At 47.6% G+C, this 17,682-nt stretch overlaps 1 non-coding gene across 1 annotated transcript; it reads right to left on the minus strand.

Annotated features, from left to right (window-relative positions):
* Window positions 1-11,666: 11,666 nt before the first annotated feature.
* LOC119968105 lies at window positions 11,667-11,860 on the minus strand. Its single transcript, XR_005461126.1, has one exon. It is a non-coding gene; the product is annotated as a U2 spliceosomal RNA (small nuclear RNA).
* Between the last annotated feature and the right edge of the window lie 5,822 nt (window positions 11,861-17,682).

The following is a 17,682-nucleotide window of genomic DNA, read 5'->3' on the forward strand; positions in this document are numbered from 1 at the left end:
TGGGGAAGGGATACGCGTCGAGGAGCGTAAATCTATTTATGGTCTGACTGTAGTCGACCACCATACGGATTTTTCCCCCGGTCTTAACGACCACCACCTGAGCTCTCCAGGGACTATTGCTGGCCTCTATAACCCCCTCACTGAATAGCCTTCGGACCTCTGCTATACCGCCTGCTACGAGTGGCTACGGGTTTACAGTTCTTAGTGAGATTGGCAAAGAGAGGGGGGGGGGGATTCGCAGCGTAGCGAGGCTGCAGATCGTGAGTGGGGGCAGGGGCCCTCCGAAGCTGAGGGTGAGGCTCTTGATGTTGCATTGGAAATCTAGGCCTAATAAGAGTGGCGCGCAGAGTTCGGGCAAAACGTAGAATTTGAATTTCAAGTAGCTAGCGCCTTGGATTGTGATTGTCACTGCGGTGCGCCCCTGAATCTGGACCGAATGGGAGCCTGAAGCGAGCGAGATAGTTTGCTGCACGGGGAAAAAGGGGAGCGAACAGCGTCTTACCAAGTCTGGATGTATGAAGCTCTCCGTGCTCCCAGAGTCGAAGAGGCATGGCGTTTTGTACCCATTGATATGGACCTCTGCCATCGAGTTTCGTAGATTCTTTGGTCGTGATTGGTCCAGGGTGACCGCGCTGAGTTGCGGGTAGTCGGCCCCGTGATGACTGCCCTCTGAGTTCATAGTCGAATTCGAATTCCTCCGCAGAGTTGTCCGAGCGCGGAGATGCCGATCAGGCCCGTGGATCGCACGTGGCGGGCGGCGAGGAAGATGGCGTCCAGGATGGCGGCAACCATGAGTCGCACGTGGCCGGTCGCATGGTGGAGGTTTTCCAAGACGGCGGCCCCCATGGATCGCACGTGGCTGGAGGGGGCGGAGTCAGGGCATAGGCCGCAGTGTTTCGGGCCCCGCGGGTCTGCGAGTGAGGGGAGCGATTACTGCGAGTCGCTGGGGAGTTGGAAGCTGGGGCCCTTTTTGCGAGGCACACTCTTGCGTAATGGCCTTTTCACCCGCAGCTGCTGCAAGTCACGTTGCAGGCCGGGCAGTGCTGCCGCGGCCGCTGGTTCTGGCCGCAGAAATGGCAGGTGGAGCAGCATTGTGGCTGGCTGGAACAGCATAGTGGCTGGCTGGGGCAGCATGGTGGCTGGGCGGCCGCGTAGCACAGGCCTGGGGGAGGCGCTGGTCGGGGGCCCATGATTGGGTCGCGGGGTCCGTGGGGAACGAGTTAAGGCTGCAGAAGGAGACCTCCATCATGGTAGCAGCTTCCACAGTCATTTCTAAGTCCTGGGCCTCCTTTTCCAGCAGTCGTTGGCGCACATAGTTAGACCTGAGGCCCGCTACAAAAACATCGCGTACAGCAAGTTCTCTATGTTTAGCCGCGGTAACTGCTTGGTAATTAGTCATTGGACAAATTATTGAGTTCCCTTAGGAATTCGGCAAGTGATTCCGTAGGCCACTGGCGGCGAGTCGTGAACACATGGCGAGCGTAAACTTCATTAATGGGCCTTACATAAATTTTTTTTTTTTTTTTAAATAATTTTTATTGAGAAATTTTGATTTTATACAACAATAACGCACCTTAGTAAAATACCGAAAATAGCAATAATATTAACAATCATATACATTCGCCCCATCCCCATGAACAACCCAGCATTTTAACAACAACGCAAATTAACACACTATAAAGTTACAGAATAAACACTACAATAATGCCCCCCCCCCCCCGGGTTGCTGCTGCTATTGACCCAGTTACCTATCTCTGAGCCAGGAAGTCCAAAAGGCTGCCATCGTTTATAGAACCCTTGTATTGATCCTCTCAGGGAAAATTTGACCTTTTCCAATTTTATAAATCCCGCCATGTCACTGATCCAGGTCTCCACGCTTGGGGGCCTTGCATCCTTCCATTGTAACAGAATCCTTCGGCGGGCTACTAGGGACGCAAAGGCCAGGACACCGGCCTCTTTCGCCTCCTGCACTCCCGGCTCCACCCCAACCCCAAAAATCGCGAGTCCCCACCCTGGTTTGACCCTGGATCCAACCACCCTCGACACCGTCCCCGCCACCCCCTTCCAGAATTCTTCCAGTGCTGGGCATGCCCAGAACATATGGGCGTGGTTCGCAGGACTCCCCGAACATCTGGTGCACCTGTCCTCACCCCCGAAGAACCTACTCATCCTAGTCCCGGACATATGGGCCCGGTGCAGCACCTTAAATTGGATGAGACTAAGCCTCGCACATGAGGAGGAGGAGTTGACTCTCTCCAAGGCCTCCGTCCAAGTCCCGTCCTCTATCTGCTCCCCGAGCTCCTCCTCCCATTTAGCCTTCAGCTCCTCCACTGACGACTCCTCCACCTCCTGCATTACCTTATAGATGTCAGACACCTTCCCCTCTCCTACCCACACCCCCGAAAGCACTCTGTCCATCGTCCCCTGCGAGGGCAGCAAAGGGAATCCCTCTACCTGTCGCCTAGCAAACGCCTTTACCTGCAGGTATCTGAACATGTTCCCCTGGGGAAGGCCAAATTTATCTTCCAGTTCCCCCAGGCCCGCAAACCTCCCGCCAATAAACAGGTCCCTCAATTTGCTGATGCCCGCCCTTTGCCATCCCCTGAATCCCCCATCCGTGTTCCCCGGGATGAACCGATGGTTGCCACCCAGTGGAGCCTCCATCGAGCCCCCTGTTTCCCCCCGATGCCGTCTCCACTGTCCCCAGATTCTTAGGGTCGCCGCCACCACCGGGCTCGTGGTAACCCTCTTGGGGGAGAGCGGCAACGGTGCCGTTACCATGGCACCCAGGCTTGTACCTCTACATGACGCCATCTCCATTCTTTTCCATGCCGCCCCTCCCCCCTCCATCACCCATTTACGCACCATTGACACATTGGCTGCCCAATAGTACCCCAGAAGGTTGGGCAGTGCCAGCCCGCCTCTATCCCTTCCTCGCTCCAGGAATACCCTCCTCACTCTCGGAGTCCCATGTGCCCACACAAAGCTCAGAATACTGCCGGTCACTCTCCTAAAGAAGGCCCTGGGGATAAATATGGGCAGGCACTGAAAAAGGAACAAGAACCTCGGAAGCACTGTCATTTTGACGGACTGCACCCTCCCCGCCAACGACAATGGCAGCATGTCCCACCTCCTGAACTCCTCCTCCATCTGATCTACCAGTCTGGTAAAGTTATGCTTGTGGAGAGTCCCCCAGTCCCTGGCCACTTGCACCCCCAGGTACCTAAAGCTCTCCCCTGCCCGCCTAAGCGGGAGCCTACCAATTCCTTCCTCCTGGTCTCCAGGGTGCACCACAAACACCTCGCTCTTGCCTAAGTTTAATTTATAACCTGAGAAGGTCCCAAACTCGGCTAGTAACTCCATCACTCCCGGCATCCCTCCCACCGGGTCCGCCACATACAGTAACAAGTCGTCGGCATACAACGACACCCTATGTTCCTCTCCACCTCACACCAAGCCTCTCCACCTCTCTGAATCTCTCAATGCCATCGCCAGCGGCTCGATTGCCAGTGCAAACAACAAGGGGGACAAGGGGCAACCCTGCCTGGTCCCTCGGTAAAGCCGGAAGTACTCCGACCTCCTCCTATTCGTGGCCACGCACGCCATCGGGGCCTCATATAGCAGCCTTACTCATCTAATGAACCCTTCACCAAATCCAAACCTCCCCAACACCTCCCATAGGTACCCCCACTCCACTCTATCGAAGGCCTTCTCCGCATCCAGCGCCACCACTATCTCTGCCTCCCCCTCAATCGCCGGCATCATAATGACATTCAGCAGTCTCCGCACATTCGTGTTCAGCTGCCTTCCCTTCACAAAACCTGTCTGGTCCTCATACACAACCCCTGGCACACAGTCCTCTATCCTGGTGGCCAGGATTTTTGCCAGCACCTTAGCATCCACGTTGAGGAGAGATATGGGCCTGTATGACCCACACTGTTGGGGGTCCTTGTCCTTCTTTAAAATTAACGAGATCAGCGCCCGTGACATCGTCGGGGGCAAAGTCCCCCCTTCCCACGCTTTGTTGAGTGTCCGCACCAGCAAGGGGCCCACTAGGTCCACGAACTTTTTATAAAATTCCACCGGGAACCCATCCGGCCCCGGTGCCTTCCCTGACTGCATCTGCCCGATCCCCTTAACTAGCTCCTCCAGCTCAATCGGCGCACCCAGCCCCTCCACCTTCTCCTCCTGCACCTTCGGGAAAGAAAGCCTGTCAAGGAACCTCTCCATTCCCCTCCTCTCCCCCGTTGGCTCCGACTGGTACAGTTCCCCGTAAAAGTCCTTGAAGACCTCATTCACCTCTACCCCCTTCCGCACCACATTCCCACTCTTGTCTCTCACTCCAGCAATCTCCTTAGCCGCATCCCGCTTGCGGAGCTGATGAGCCAGCATCCTACTCGCCTTTTCACCATGTTCGTACACTGCCCCTTGTGCCTTCCTCTACTGTGCCTCAGCCTTTCTAGTGGTCAGCAAATCAAATTTAGCCTGCAGGCTGCGCCTCTCCCCCAACAGTCCCTCCTCTGGTGCCTCTGCATACCTCCTGTCCACCTCCAGCATCTTTCCCACCAGTCCATCCCTCTCACTCCTCTCGCTCCTCTCCCTGTGTGCCCGGATGGATATCAGCTCCCCACGAATTACTGCCTTCAGGGCTTCCCAGACCATCCCCACCTGAACCTCCCCCGTATCATTCACCTCAAGGTACCCCTCAATACTTGCCCGGACCCTCCTACACACCTCCTCCTCCGCCAACAACCCCACATCCAACCGCCACAATGGACGTTGGTCTCGCACCTCCCCCATTTCCAACTCTATCCAATGCGGAGCGTGGTCAGAGATTGCAATGGCCGAATACTCGGCCTCCTCCACTCTCGGAATCAGTCCCCTACTCACCACGAAGAAATCTATCCGAGAGTAGACCCTATGTACGTGGGAGAAGAAAGAGTACTCACGTGCCCTCGGCCTCACAAACCTCCATGGATCCACTCCACCCATCTGATCCATAAACCCTCTCAGTACCTTGGCCGCCGCCGGCCTCCTACCCGTCCTAGAGCTGGACCGATCCAGTGAAGGATCCAACACCGTATTAAAGTCCCCCCCTATGATCAGACCTCCCGCCTCCAGATCCGGGATCCGTCCCAACATACGCCTCATAAAGCCCGCATCGTCCCAATTTGGGGCATACACACTAGCCAGTACCACCTTCTCTCCTTGTAGCTTGCCCCTAACCATCACATACCTACCCCCCTTATCCGCCACCACCTCTGATGCCTCAAACAACACATTTTTCCCCACCAGAATCGCCACTCCCCGGTTCCTCACATCCAACCCCGAGTGGAAAACCTGCCCCACCCATCCCTTCCTCAGGCGGACCTGGTCCGCCACCCTCAGGTGGGTCTCCTGAAGCATTGCCACATCCGCCTTTAGCCCCTTCAGGTGAGCCAGTACCCTTGACCGCTTCACCGGCCCATTCAACCCTCTCACATTCCAGGTGACCAACCGGATCAGAGGGCGTCCCGCCCCCCTCCCCCGTCGGCTAGCCATAGCCCGTCGACTGCCCGCCCCAGGCCAGCATCCCCTGCTCGACCCCGTCCCCATAGCGACAACCCCTCACCTCTGTCCCCCCAGCCCCCACCAGCTCCTTCTTGACCCTACCAGCAGCAACCCGGTATTCCCCTTTCCCCCCCTCCCTCCCCCCCCCCCCCCAGGCTAGGAACCCTCCCAGCCGCGAACCGTCCTCCATTGTACTTCCGTGGGTCAGCTAACTTCTGCTGACCCCGGAAACTCCCGCCAATAGCCCGACCCCTCCCGAAGTGGGATCATCCCCCAATCTATCCCTCCTCCTGGCACCGCTCCAGCGCGGGGAAGAACCAGTTAAGGCCCCACCTCCCCCGTCACCATCTCCGCCCCCCAGCCCCGCAGCGCGGGAAACCAGAGGAAAGCCCGCGCTTTCGCCCTGCCCCACCACACCCTTCTGACGCAGCTCCCAAATATCAGCCCCCCTCCATACCCCCACTCCGACATAGAATACAACATACCCCCCCCGACCCTCCCCGCAAGATACACAGCCCAAACAATGCCCCAAGCACAAAAACAAAAACATAGCAGAACAACCCCCCCGTAAATAACCATATCAAAATTGCAAAAGTACTAAAACAAGAAGAAAAAAACAGAAGAAAAAGAGAACACAGCAACAGCCGAATCCAGCACTAATATCTTACAGCCAACCTCGCAACCCCCAACCCCTAGTTCAAGTCCAGTTTCTCCGTCCGCACGAAGGCCCACGCCTCCTCCGGGGAATCGAAATAATGGTGCCGGTCCAAATAAGTTACCCACAGGCGCGCAGGCTGCAACATTCCGAACTTTATCTTTTTTCTATAAAGCACCTCTTTCGTCCGATTAAATCCGGACCGCCGCTTAGCCACCTCCGCACTCCAGTCCTGGTAGATCCGCACTACCCCATTCTCCCAATTGCTGCTCTTCACCTTCTTGGCCCAGTGCAGCACGCACTCCCGATCACTGAACCGGTGGAACCTCACCAGCACCGCACGCGGGGGTTCATTCTCCTTAGGCCTCCTGGCCAGTACTCTGTGTGCTCCCTCCAGCTCCAGGGGCAGATGGAGAGACCCGGCCCCCACTAGCGAACCCAGCATTACAGCCACATAGGCTGTCAGGTCCGATCCCTCCAGCCCCTCCGCAAGGCCCAAGATCTGCAGGTTTTTCCGCCTCATGCGGTGATCCAGCTCCTCGAAGCGTTCCTGCCACTTCTTGTGGAGTGCTTCGTGCCCCTCCACCTTACTCACGAGGACCACGGCCTCCTCCTCTCGTTCAATGGCCTGCGTCTGCAACTTCTTGATGGCAGCACCCTGGGTGGACTGAATCTCTGACAGCCTTCTGTTTGTTTCCTGCAGAGAGCTCAGTACTTCATCCTTGAATTCTTTAAAGCAGCGCAGGAGATCAGTTTGTTGTTTCTGGGCCCAGAGTCTCCACTCCTCTGGAGCTCTGTCGGTGGCCATCTTGGATCCCTTCCCCCGTTTTTTCTGAGGAGCTGCTGCTGTTTTTTCCACCTTTCCACTCCGAGTTCGAGGCATGGACTGCAGGGAAAGTCGTTCAGCACACCTTCCCCCACCGGGAGACGTCGAAAAATTTCCGTTTTGGGCTCTCAAAAGAGCCGAAAAATCTCTTTAAAACGGGAGCTCCCACATGTGTGGCTTATTGCTGCATCACTGCCACCGGAAGTCGCCTTACATAAATTTTAACGAGAACTGCTAGCGCCGCAGTATATGAACTGGCCGAGTTTAGTTGCATAGAGATTCTGTGGCTCACCCTCACGTGCAGTAGACTTAGCTTCTGATCCTCTGTTGTTTCGGCCGTGCTCGCTTCTGCCAGGTAGGCCTTGAAGCACCGGATCCAGTGGGGAAGATTTCTTTAGCCTCTGCATCCTGCGGGTCGAGTTCCAGGCGTCCAGGCTTGAGAGCCGATTCCATAATCGATCTTTACTGTTCTTAAGTCGATTAAATTGATGGAACCATCAATTCACCAGACACGTGTTTCTGATATGAATCTAGGCTTTAGTCGACTTACTTCAGAGCCAGCCTGTTACCCGTTGATGAACTCGTAGTGAACTCAGGCTGACTCTGGACAAGGTTATTTATACAGCTGCACTAGGGGAGGAGTCGTGGGTGGAGCCAAGTGTGGAGCCCAGTACAAGTTCCTGAGTGCTCCCAGCGCTACTCCCCCTAGTGGTAGGATAGCGCTACTGCGCTTACAAAGACAGTGTGAATTAACATATGTATACATCTATATATTACATTCACCACAGGTTGTTTGACCAAGTCGGTAATGTCAATTTTGATGGCATCAAGTCAGAATGAACGAGAGCTCTGCTTTGTGGCTGTAGTTGGCTTCCTGTAGGTGCAGGGCACCATCAACCGTATACATGTGGCAAACCAAGAACCTCCAGAGAATCTAAGAATATTCATCGACTACACGGGCTTCCGCTCCATGAATGTCAATCTCGTGCAGCCATAAAAATAACTTTTGTGGGTGTACCCAAGATTTCTAGACCACTGCCATGATGCTTTAATCCTGCAGCAGCCCATGCTCCCTGACCTCTTCAGACCAAGAAACAGATTTAAGGGGTGGTTGCTAGGTAACAGGAGGTCTCCACTGCAAACTTGGCTCACAACCCCCATCAGAGACCTAACCACTGAAGCCCAGCAGCATTATAATGACTGCTATATAACCACCAGATATGTGACTGAACAGGCCATTGACATGCTGAAGAAGAAATTCAGGCGCTTTGACAGATCTAGGGGCACTGTCACGACACAAGCTGTGGTATCTCACCAAGGCCTTGTACAGCTGCAGTAAGACATTCTTCCTCCTATACTCAAGTCCTTTCACAATTAAGGCCATTATGCCATTTTCCTTCCTAAAGAGTCTGTATCTGAATGCTTGTTTTTAGTGATGGGTGTACTAGGATACCCTTTTGTACATCAACATTTCCTAATATATCATCATTTAAGTAATACTCTGTCATTCTGTTTCGACATCCGATTTGGATAACTTTACATTTATCAATGTTATACTTCATTTGTCACGCATTTGTCCACTCACTCATCTTGCCTAAATCACCTTGAATCCTCTTAACATCCTCCTCACCATTCACCTTCCCACTAAGTTTCATGTCATCAACTTTTGGTTCCTTCATCCAATTCATCATTGTATATTGTGAATAGCTATGGCCCAAGCACAGATCCCTGTGGGGCTCCACTAGGCCGATGGAGAGCTTTCCCGTTCTGCTACCAGTTAAGGCCATTAAGTGGGCAATAGACAACATTCTTGCAACTGACCCCCTCCTATTCTCACCCCATCTCCTGGAACCCCCTTCCACCATCACTCATGTGCCTGGATCATTTCTCAAGTTAAAGTCTTGGGTGGGTGTCATACCGGTGGCAGCTACCACGTCCTGGTAGTGGAGCTGAGTAGAAAAGGGCTATGGGTTTTTAATTGGCTGGCAGCTCTTGGCCGTCAGGATTTCCACTCCTGGAATCCTTGGTCCCAGGGCAAGGCCTGTGCCGCTGGCCTGTCAAGTGCCCGAATGACACATGATGTGGCAGGACTTCTCACAAAGAAGCAACGTGAGGATCTCACTGGCTTTCTAGTGGTTGGCTGAGACCCTATTGCCTTCACAAGATTCCACCTATTGCTTCTGTTGCTCCTGTTGCTCTTGCCAAGATACAACAGCCATAAAAAATCCTATCTTCTGAAGTAGGCGGTACTCTCTTGTTACCCAAAGGTTAAGCAACAACTACAAGCAAAAGTGCAACTATTTGACTGCAAAATGATGGCATAGTAATGCAAACAAGAGGTATTTCTTGTGGTTCCAGTGATAAATACTTACAGGCAAGTTCTCCTTTAAATACTGTTGGAACTAACCATTTCTGATGTCAACTGTACATGACTAGTTGATGGGTTTAAGGGAAGCTTTTGTATTGCTGACAAAAATGGTATGATTGTCCTAAATATGTAATTAGAGATACACATTACAATTACACATTATTCATATGCAATTAACAACTGTGTTATATTTCAAATAATGACTTATCTAAAATATATATATTACTCTTGAATCCACCAGGATGATAAAATGACCAATACTCTTCTTGTTGAAAGATAACTATTTAATGAGTAATAAAATAATAAATTGTGAGTCCTTTTACTCAATACTAAACTAACTATAAAGAAATAAGGTACAATACAGATAACTATATAACTATACACTATTATATCAAAATAGTTCTAACTTCTCTCACTAGCTATTCTGTCTGGCTCGTTCACTGTTCTGGATCACACTCTCTAACTAACTAAAAAGAGCAGGAATCCGGTTCTTATAGTACATGACTTTGAGACATCTAGTGTTGAAATGACTGTACTACATTTACGTACATTGATCATGTAAATTGATATCTGAATATCACTACATCCCCCCTTTCTTTTTCTTTGAAATAGCTGAAAATAAACTTTACATAAGAAATGCAGTGTAAACAGTATACAGTAATCACTAGATTATTGAAAATGTTCACAAATTCAGACGATTGGGTCTACTTCTCCTTGTTGATCGTCTCAACTTCAAAGGTGATGAAGAATTCTCCAGTTCGTTGTGAATCAGTACATTTGATTGCATTCTTCTTTCAAGTTGTTTGGAAACAGTCTGGTTCAAATCAAGATCTGGAAAAATGTTGACAATATCTTTGACTTGAAGTAGATCTCTTCTATTTCTTCTTAGAATGGTTTCATCAGAAGTTCTGATCAGATAAGATCTTGGTAAGAATTGCCTAATTATGTGAGCTTTGTCAAACCAGCCTCCTTCAGGAAATCTGAATCTAAGTATATCGTCATCAGATAGAGTAGACAGTTCTTTCGAATGTTGATCAAAATATCTTTTTGACTTATTTTCTGTTGTTGCATCCTTTTAAAAAGATTTTTTTGTTCTTGATCAGGAAAGTGTGATTGAGGTAATGTTATCCTCAAAACTGTTGTACAACATTTGAGATGGAGATAAGCCTGTTGATAGAGGAGATTTGCTGTAATTGAGTAAAGCTAAGTAAAAATCAGAATCAGATTCTTTAGATTTGCTAAGTAGCTGTTTCATGATGTGAACACCTTTCTCTGCTTTTCCATTTGATTGCGGAAAATGTGGGCTAGAAGTAACATGTTGAAAGTTGTATTTCAATGAGAAATCATGCCATTCATGGCTTGAGAAACAAGGGCCATTGTCAGACATTACGATACTGGGAATACCATGTCTGGCAAAATCTCCTTGCATGCCTTTATGACATTGTTAGATGTGATGCCGTTCAGTTTCACTAACTCAGGAAAATTGGAAAAATAGTCAATGACTACAAGATAGTCTTTTCCAAAAAAGTGAAAAAGATCAGGGCCGGGATTCTCCCCTACCCGGCGGGGCGGGGGTCCCGGCATGTTGGAGTGGCGTGAACCACTCCGGCGTCGGGCCGCCCCAAAGGTGCGGAATTCTCCACACCTTTAGGGGCTGGCCCGCGCCGGAGTGGTTTCCACTCCGCCGGCTGGCGTGAACGGCCTTTGGCGCCACGCCAGCCGGGGCCGAAAGGACTTTGCCGGCTGGCATAAGTCCGCGCATGCGCCGGAGCACAGTGGAGGGGGTCTCTTCAGCCCCCGCCATGGTGAAGGCCATGGTGGGGGCGAAAGAAAAAGAGTGCTACCATGGCATAGGCCAGCCCGCCGATCGGTGTGCCCCGACTGCGGGCCAGGCCGCCGTGGGGGAACCCCCCCGGGGTCAGATCGCCCCGCGCCCCACCCCCAGGACCCCGGAGGCCACCCGCGCCGCCAATCCCACCGGTACCAGAGGTGGTTTAAACCACACCAGCGGGAAAGGCCTGACAGCGGTGGGACTTCGGCCCATCGCGGGCCGGAGAATCGCCGTGGGGGACCCGCTGACCGGCACGGCACGATTCCCACCCCCCGGGGGGTCGGAGAATTCCGCCACAGCACCAACCTTGATCCATGTTGATGTTACTAGATCATGTGGTTGCAGTGGTGCTTTGCATTGATGATTTTGATGGGATTGACATGTTGAACACAACAATATCATGTTCGCAATACCATTGTTTTTTGTTTTTTTTTATTACTTTTTCTGAGTTACAAAGTCAGGGCTCAGAGTGTGGACAGGGGCAAACCCCTAATCCAGCTCCTTGCCTGCTCCAAAAATCAATTCAAATTGAATCCAATTCATGCTCACCACAAGAGAGACATACCAGATCTGAGCCAAAAGGCAGAGCAGATACTACACATGATCTTAGCCAAAACGCTGAGAAGCGATGCCACAATACCATTGTTGATACAAGGCCAATAGATAGACTGCCTGGCACGTCTTCTACATTTTTCAATGCCTAGATGACCTTCATGTAATCTCGACCGCATTTCAGAACGCATGCTTTGTGGAATTAAAATGCGATTTTGTCTCAGCAATATACCATCTACAATAGTCAGTTCTGAATGAATGGATTGATATTGCGGACAATTGCCTTTGGGACATCTTTCTTGAAGATGTTTCATAACTTTCATTAATGTGGTATCTTTCCGAGTTTCAATGCGAATTTGCTGAAATTTGACATCTGATACAGGTAGTAAATCTTTGAATAGTTGCAAATCTGAATCAACATCATTGATGGATTCTTCTTGGAGAATGTCAGTGTTGACTGACCTAGATAAAGTATCAGCAATTACTAATTCTTTACCTGGTGTATACTTCAGTGTGAAATCATATCTTCTCAATTTCATCATTAAACATTGAAATCTTGGAGTCATGTCATTTAAGTTTTGTGCCAAGATGTGTACTAGTGGACGGTGGTCAGTTTTCACTGTGAAGTTGGGTACACCAGATACGTAGTCGTGGAATTTGGAAATTCCCGTGACTAACCCTAGACACTCTTTTTCGATTTGGGCGTACCTACACTCAGTGTCAATCATTGATCTTGACGCGTAGGCAATAGGATCCCAATTATCATAACGGTCTTGTTGCAGTAAAACAGCACCTATGCCATTTTTACTTGTATCAGTTGAAATTTTGGTTGGTTTTGTAGAATCAAAGAATGATAAGCATGGAGCTTGTATCAATTGTTGGTTCAAATCAGTCCATTCTGCAGTATGTTTGTCAGTCCAGGTGAATTCTGTGTTCTTTCTGATCAATTGATGTAGAGCAGTTGGTCTCGCGGATAGATTTGAAATGAACTTTCCTAGAAAGTTGACAAATCCGGGAAAGTAGAAGACAGCCTTCTTATCTTTAGGAATTTGCATTGCCTTGATAGCTTGCACTTTGTCTTGATCTGGTTTAATGTCTTCAGCCATTATGTTGTCACCTAGGAATCTTAAAGATGAGGCTGCAAACATGCACTTGGCCTTGTTTAACTTTAAACCATCATTGTCAATTCTCTGGAAATCCTTCTGAAGATGCTTTATATGCCCTTTAGGTGTTGTTGACCAGACGATTATGTCGTCAACATAAACCCGAACTCCTTCTGTGTTCTCAGTCATCTGTTCCATTGTTATGTGAAAAAAACCAAAGGCATCCTATTGAAACAGTACCTTCCAAAAGGTGTATTAAAAGTACAAAGAAGTTTACTGGAGTTTTCTAATTGCATCTGCCAAAATCCTTGAGACGCATCAAGCATGGTAAATATTTTAGCATTTGCCACCTCAACAGTGAATCTTCTTTCTTTGGTATTGGCTAATGCTCTCTCTTGACACGTCTATTGAGATCTTTTGGGTCCATACAGATTCTTATTTCACCTGTAGGTTTTTTTACACAGACTAGGGAGCTTACCCAGTCAGTAGGTTGAGTAACCTTAGAGATTATTCCTTGAGTTTGAAGTCTTGACAATTCAGCTTTCAGTCAATCTTTAGGTGGAGCAGGAACACGTCTAGGTGGATGGATCACCGATTTGGCATCCTTTCTCAGTTGGAATTTGTACTGAAAAGATAACGTGCCCATACCTTGAAAAACATTTGGGTATTGTAAGAGTTGCTGAACATCATCAGTGAGTGCACTTGATTGACAGGTATTCAAGAAGATTCACTGTATGAGAGTAAATCTTTGCATGCTTGTGCTCCAAGTAATGATGAACGAGTAGCATTGACAATCTCGAACCTTACTTGTTGTTTAATGTCTCTGTTTGTGGGACTTGAGTAGTAGGATCCATGTGAAAAAATGGGGTTGCCATTGTAATCACGCAATGAGCATTCTGGAGGAATCATTTCATAATGACTCTTGATCTTGGACAGGTCCTTGGAATTCAAAAGGTTCGCCGAGGCTCCGGTATCCAATTTAAAAGTGATTGGACTTGTGTTAATATACACAGTAGTCATCCATTCGTTGCTTACTATGTTAATTTTTTGTTCTTCCGTTGCTTGAAGATTTTTTTGATACTCTCGATGAGGTAACTTCATTGTTTTAAGATGATCCTTGCTTGCTTGTAGATCCTGCTTGATGAACGAATCAACAACACCAATGAAGAAAGTATCTTCTAATGAAAAAATATTGTCATCTTCCGTGGAATCGTCTGGTGTGTTGATTTCTTCCGTTTTGTCCACAGCTCGTACTTTGTGATATTTTTGTGTGCAGGAGGACTGTATGTAGCAGTTGATTGACACTGTGAAGTATAATGGTTGAGTTTCTGACATTTTAAACACCGTTTGCCAAAAGCTGGACAATTTCCATTTAAGTGGGCATTACCACATCTGTGACACGTTATCATGTTGTTGTCATGACGTAATTGTGATGTGCACACATGCGCAGACGTCTTCTTGAACGTCTCGCATTTTGGTGCGTAGTGCGCATGTGCAGAGCTCGATAATGCTCGCAGAGGATAGCTTCTGTTCCTTACAGATTTCTGCTTTGCTTGCGACACCATTTTAATTTTCTCTGACTCGTGGTAGAGATTTGCGCTTTTTTCTTTTGGATATAATACTAGATACTGGCTTCTGGTTTGTTCTGCTGTTGTACATTTGTCAATTGCGATTTGTAGAGTTAACTTATTTTGACGAATTAACGCTTCTCTGACATTATCATCAAGTATACCATATGCTATGTGATCTCTGACAAGTGAATTAGGTAGATTTTCATAGTTACATGTTTTAGCTAAGAGCTTGAGATCTGTGATGAGATTATTCACAGGTTCACCAGTTTTTGAATTCTCCTATGAAATTTCAGTCATTCTAAAATCTCATTTGTCTGCATTTTACAATGTTCATCAATCTTCGCTATCACTTGATCAAATTTAGTTTTATCTTCACCAGCACTAAAATGAAATGAGTTGAATATTTTGATTGCTTGCTGTCCTGCAGGAAATAGAAATAACGCGATCCTTCGAGCTTCTTGAGCTGCACCTACATTACTAGCTTCTAGGTAAAGTTGAAATTGTTGATTGAACAACTTCCAATTTAAATTTTCAGTGGTCTTTCGATGTCTTGGTGCTTGAACATGGTCCATTGATAGATTGTTTGCGTCAACGTTTTCAATGTTGTGATGATTGCTATAGTCGAATAGTTGAATCCATTTTTTCTTTTTCTTTCTTCTTTTCTATACTAAATCTTCGTTAGTCTTTCTTAAAAGATTTAAAACTCGCTGGTACCATGCTATATTTCAAATAATGACTTATCTGAAACATATATATTACTCTTGAAACCACCAGGATGATAAAATGACCAATAGTCTTCTTGTTGAAAGATAAACTATTTAATGAGTAATAAAGTAAGAAACTGTGAGTTCTTTTACTCAATACTAAACTAACTATAAAGAAATAAAGTACAATACAGATAACTATATAACTATACACTATTATAACAAACTAGTTCTAACTTCTCTGTCTCTAGCTATTCTATGCCTTGCTTGTTCACTGTTCTGGATCACACTCTCTAACTAACTAAAAAGAGCGGGAATCCGGTTCTTATAGTATCTGACTTTGAGCCATCAAGTGTTGAAATTACTGTACTATGTTTACATACATTGATCATGTATATTGATATCTGAATATCACTACAAACTGGAGCCTGATTTGTATCGGGTAATGAGGCTTTGGTCTGTTTTGGGTGGAGTTTGATTGCCTCAATGCAGGCCAACCTGAAAATCACATTGGGCTCGTGGGCCATCTCATTTTACTCTGTAAAATTGAGTAGCTGAGTGATGAAAGTCTAACTCAGTGGCAGATACAAAATCAATTCGCAAGGGTAAATAGTTCAAATGGATGGAAAAAAAATGAAAGTATTTGGGAATGTGGGCAGGGGAATGGAACAAGTAGATTTCCGTTTCCGAGCTGACACACCAGTGATCTGCAGACTGGCCTCCAATGTAGTAAATTTTATGGGCTGTATTTACTCTTTCCAATGGAGCAGTCATTTCAAAAAAAAAATTCAATTGAGGGGCAATTTAGCGTAGCCAATCCACCTATTCTGCACATCTTTGGGTTGTGGGGATAATGGGCAGCACGGTAACATTGTGGATAGCACAATTGCTTCACAGCTCCAGGGTTCCAGGTTCAATTCCGGCTTGGGTCACTGTCTGTGTGGAGTCTGCACATCCTCCCCATGCATGCGTGGGTTTCCTCCGAGTGCTCTGGTTTCCTCCCACAGTCCAAAGATGTGCAGGTTAGGTGGATTGGCCATGCTAAATTGCCCTTAGTGTCCAAAATTGCCCTTAGTATTGGGTGGGGTTACTGGGTTATGGGGATAGGGTGGAGGTGTTGACCTTGGGTAGGGTGCTCTTTCCAAGAGCCGGTGCAGACTCAATGGGCCGAATGACCTCCTTCCACACTGTAAATTCTATGATAAGATACGGGGAGAATGTGCAAACTCCATACGGACAGTGACCTGAGGCTGGGATCGAGCCTGGGTCCTTGGCCGTGAAGCAGCAGAGCTAACCATTGCTCCACAGTGCCACCCCTCAATGGGGCAGTCATAAGGAAGAACTTTCACTTGTCTCACTAAATTTCTCCCAGTCTCTGTGACTCTGATTTTCCAGAGTCACCCTCCGCTTGTTTTAATTCTTTCATGGGATAGCAAGGCCTGCATTTGCTGACCATTCCCAATTGCCCTTGAACTGATTGGCTTGTGAGGGTAGCTAAGAGGCAGCCATATTGCTGTGGTCCGGAGTCAGATGGAAACCAGACCTGGTAAGGACAGCAGGTGTCCTTGGTGAAATTAATTGATGATGGTCACCATTACAGAGACAAACTTTATATTTCAGATCTTTATTAATTGAATTGAAATTCCACCGACTTAGCCTGGGTCTCTGGATTGCTAGCCCAGCGACATTGCCACTACGCTACCCAGCAGGATTCCAGGTACTGCCATGAGGAGACTCCTGAGCATGCTCCAGTAGGACAACCACACCAGCACCAGGAGGAGTAGAGGTCACTTAATGGGTCAGAATATGCCTGAAGAAGAATTAAGGCAAATATTTCATCGGTATCATCTGCATACCGTTGAAGTGCAACCCTTTGTAAAAATTCGGATTTTTTTTCTAAATTGCTATTGATCAGGTCAGTTTAATCATTCAGAAAGCCTTCCAATTTATTGAAGGATTTTGGGAACCATTAAGAATATAATTTGTCTACATATTGTGCACCATCTGTGAAAGTACCTGACCAAATCCCATTTGAAAATTAATTCTACCGGAGTGTTTAATTAATCTAATTGCAATAATAAATTCAAATGTCTCCATTTATCATGCCTTGTTTTATACCATTATCCACTTTAGCACTTGGCGTTCCATTGTGCCAAAATCAGCACCAGTGGATTCTGTCCATTGCTTTGTTCTTTACATTTTTGCCTGAGACTATAATAATAAATAACAGCTTGGGTAAAGCAAAAAGTCAAAGGAAGAAAATTAAGAAGGAGCTGGGACTTACATTGCTTTTAATTTATGCTGCCGCCTAATGCTGAAACTGCTGAGGGTGAAGTTGATCTTTGAAAGTGATGCAAAATGGGCAACAATGAAATGTGAACTCACTCTGCCCGATGTTATATTGGATTGAAAGGAAAAATTGTTTTTGCAAAAATAAACTTTATTCATAAAATATCTGAAAGAACTTTACAACATTTCAAAATGGCCATCACAGCAAGTGCAATGATTGTCAGGTTTTCTCT

The sequence above is a fragment of the Scyliorhinus canicula genome, chromosome 6, assembly GCF_902713615.1.
Source record: "Scyliorhinus canicula chromosome 6, sScyCan1.1, whole genome shotgun sequence".
NCBI classification, from domain to species: domain Eukaryota; kingdom Metazoa; phylum Chordata; class Chondrichthyes; order Carcharhiniformes; family Scyliorhinidae; genus Scyliorhinus; species Scyliorhinus canicula.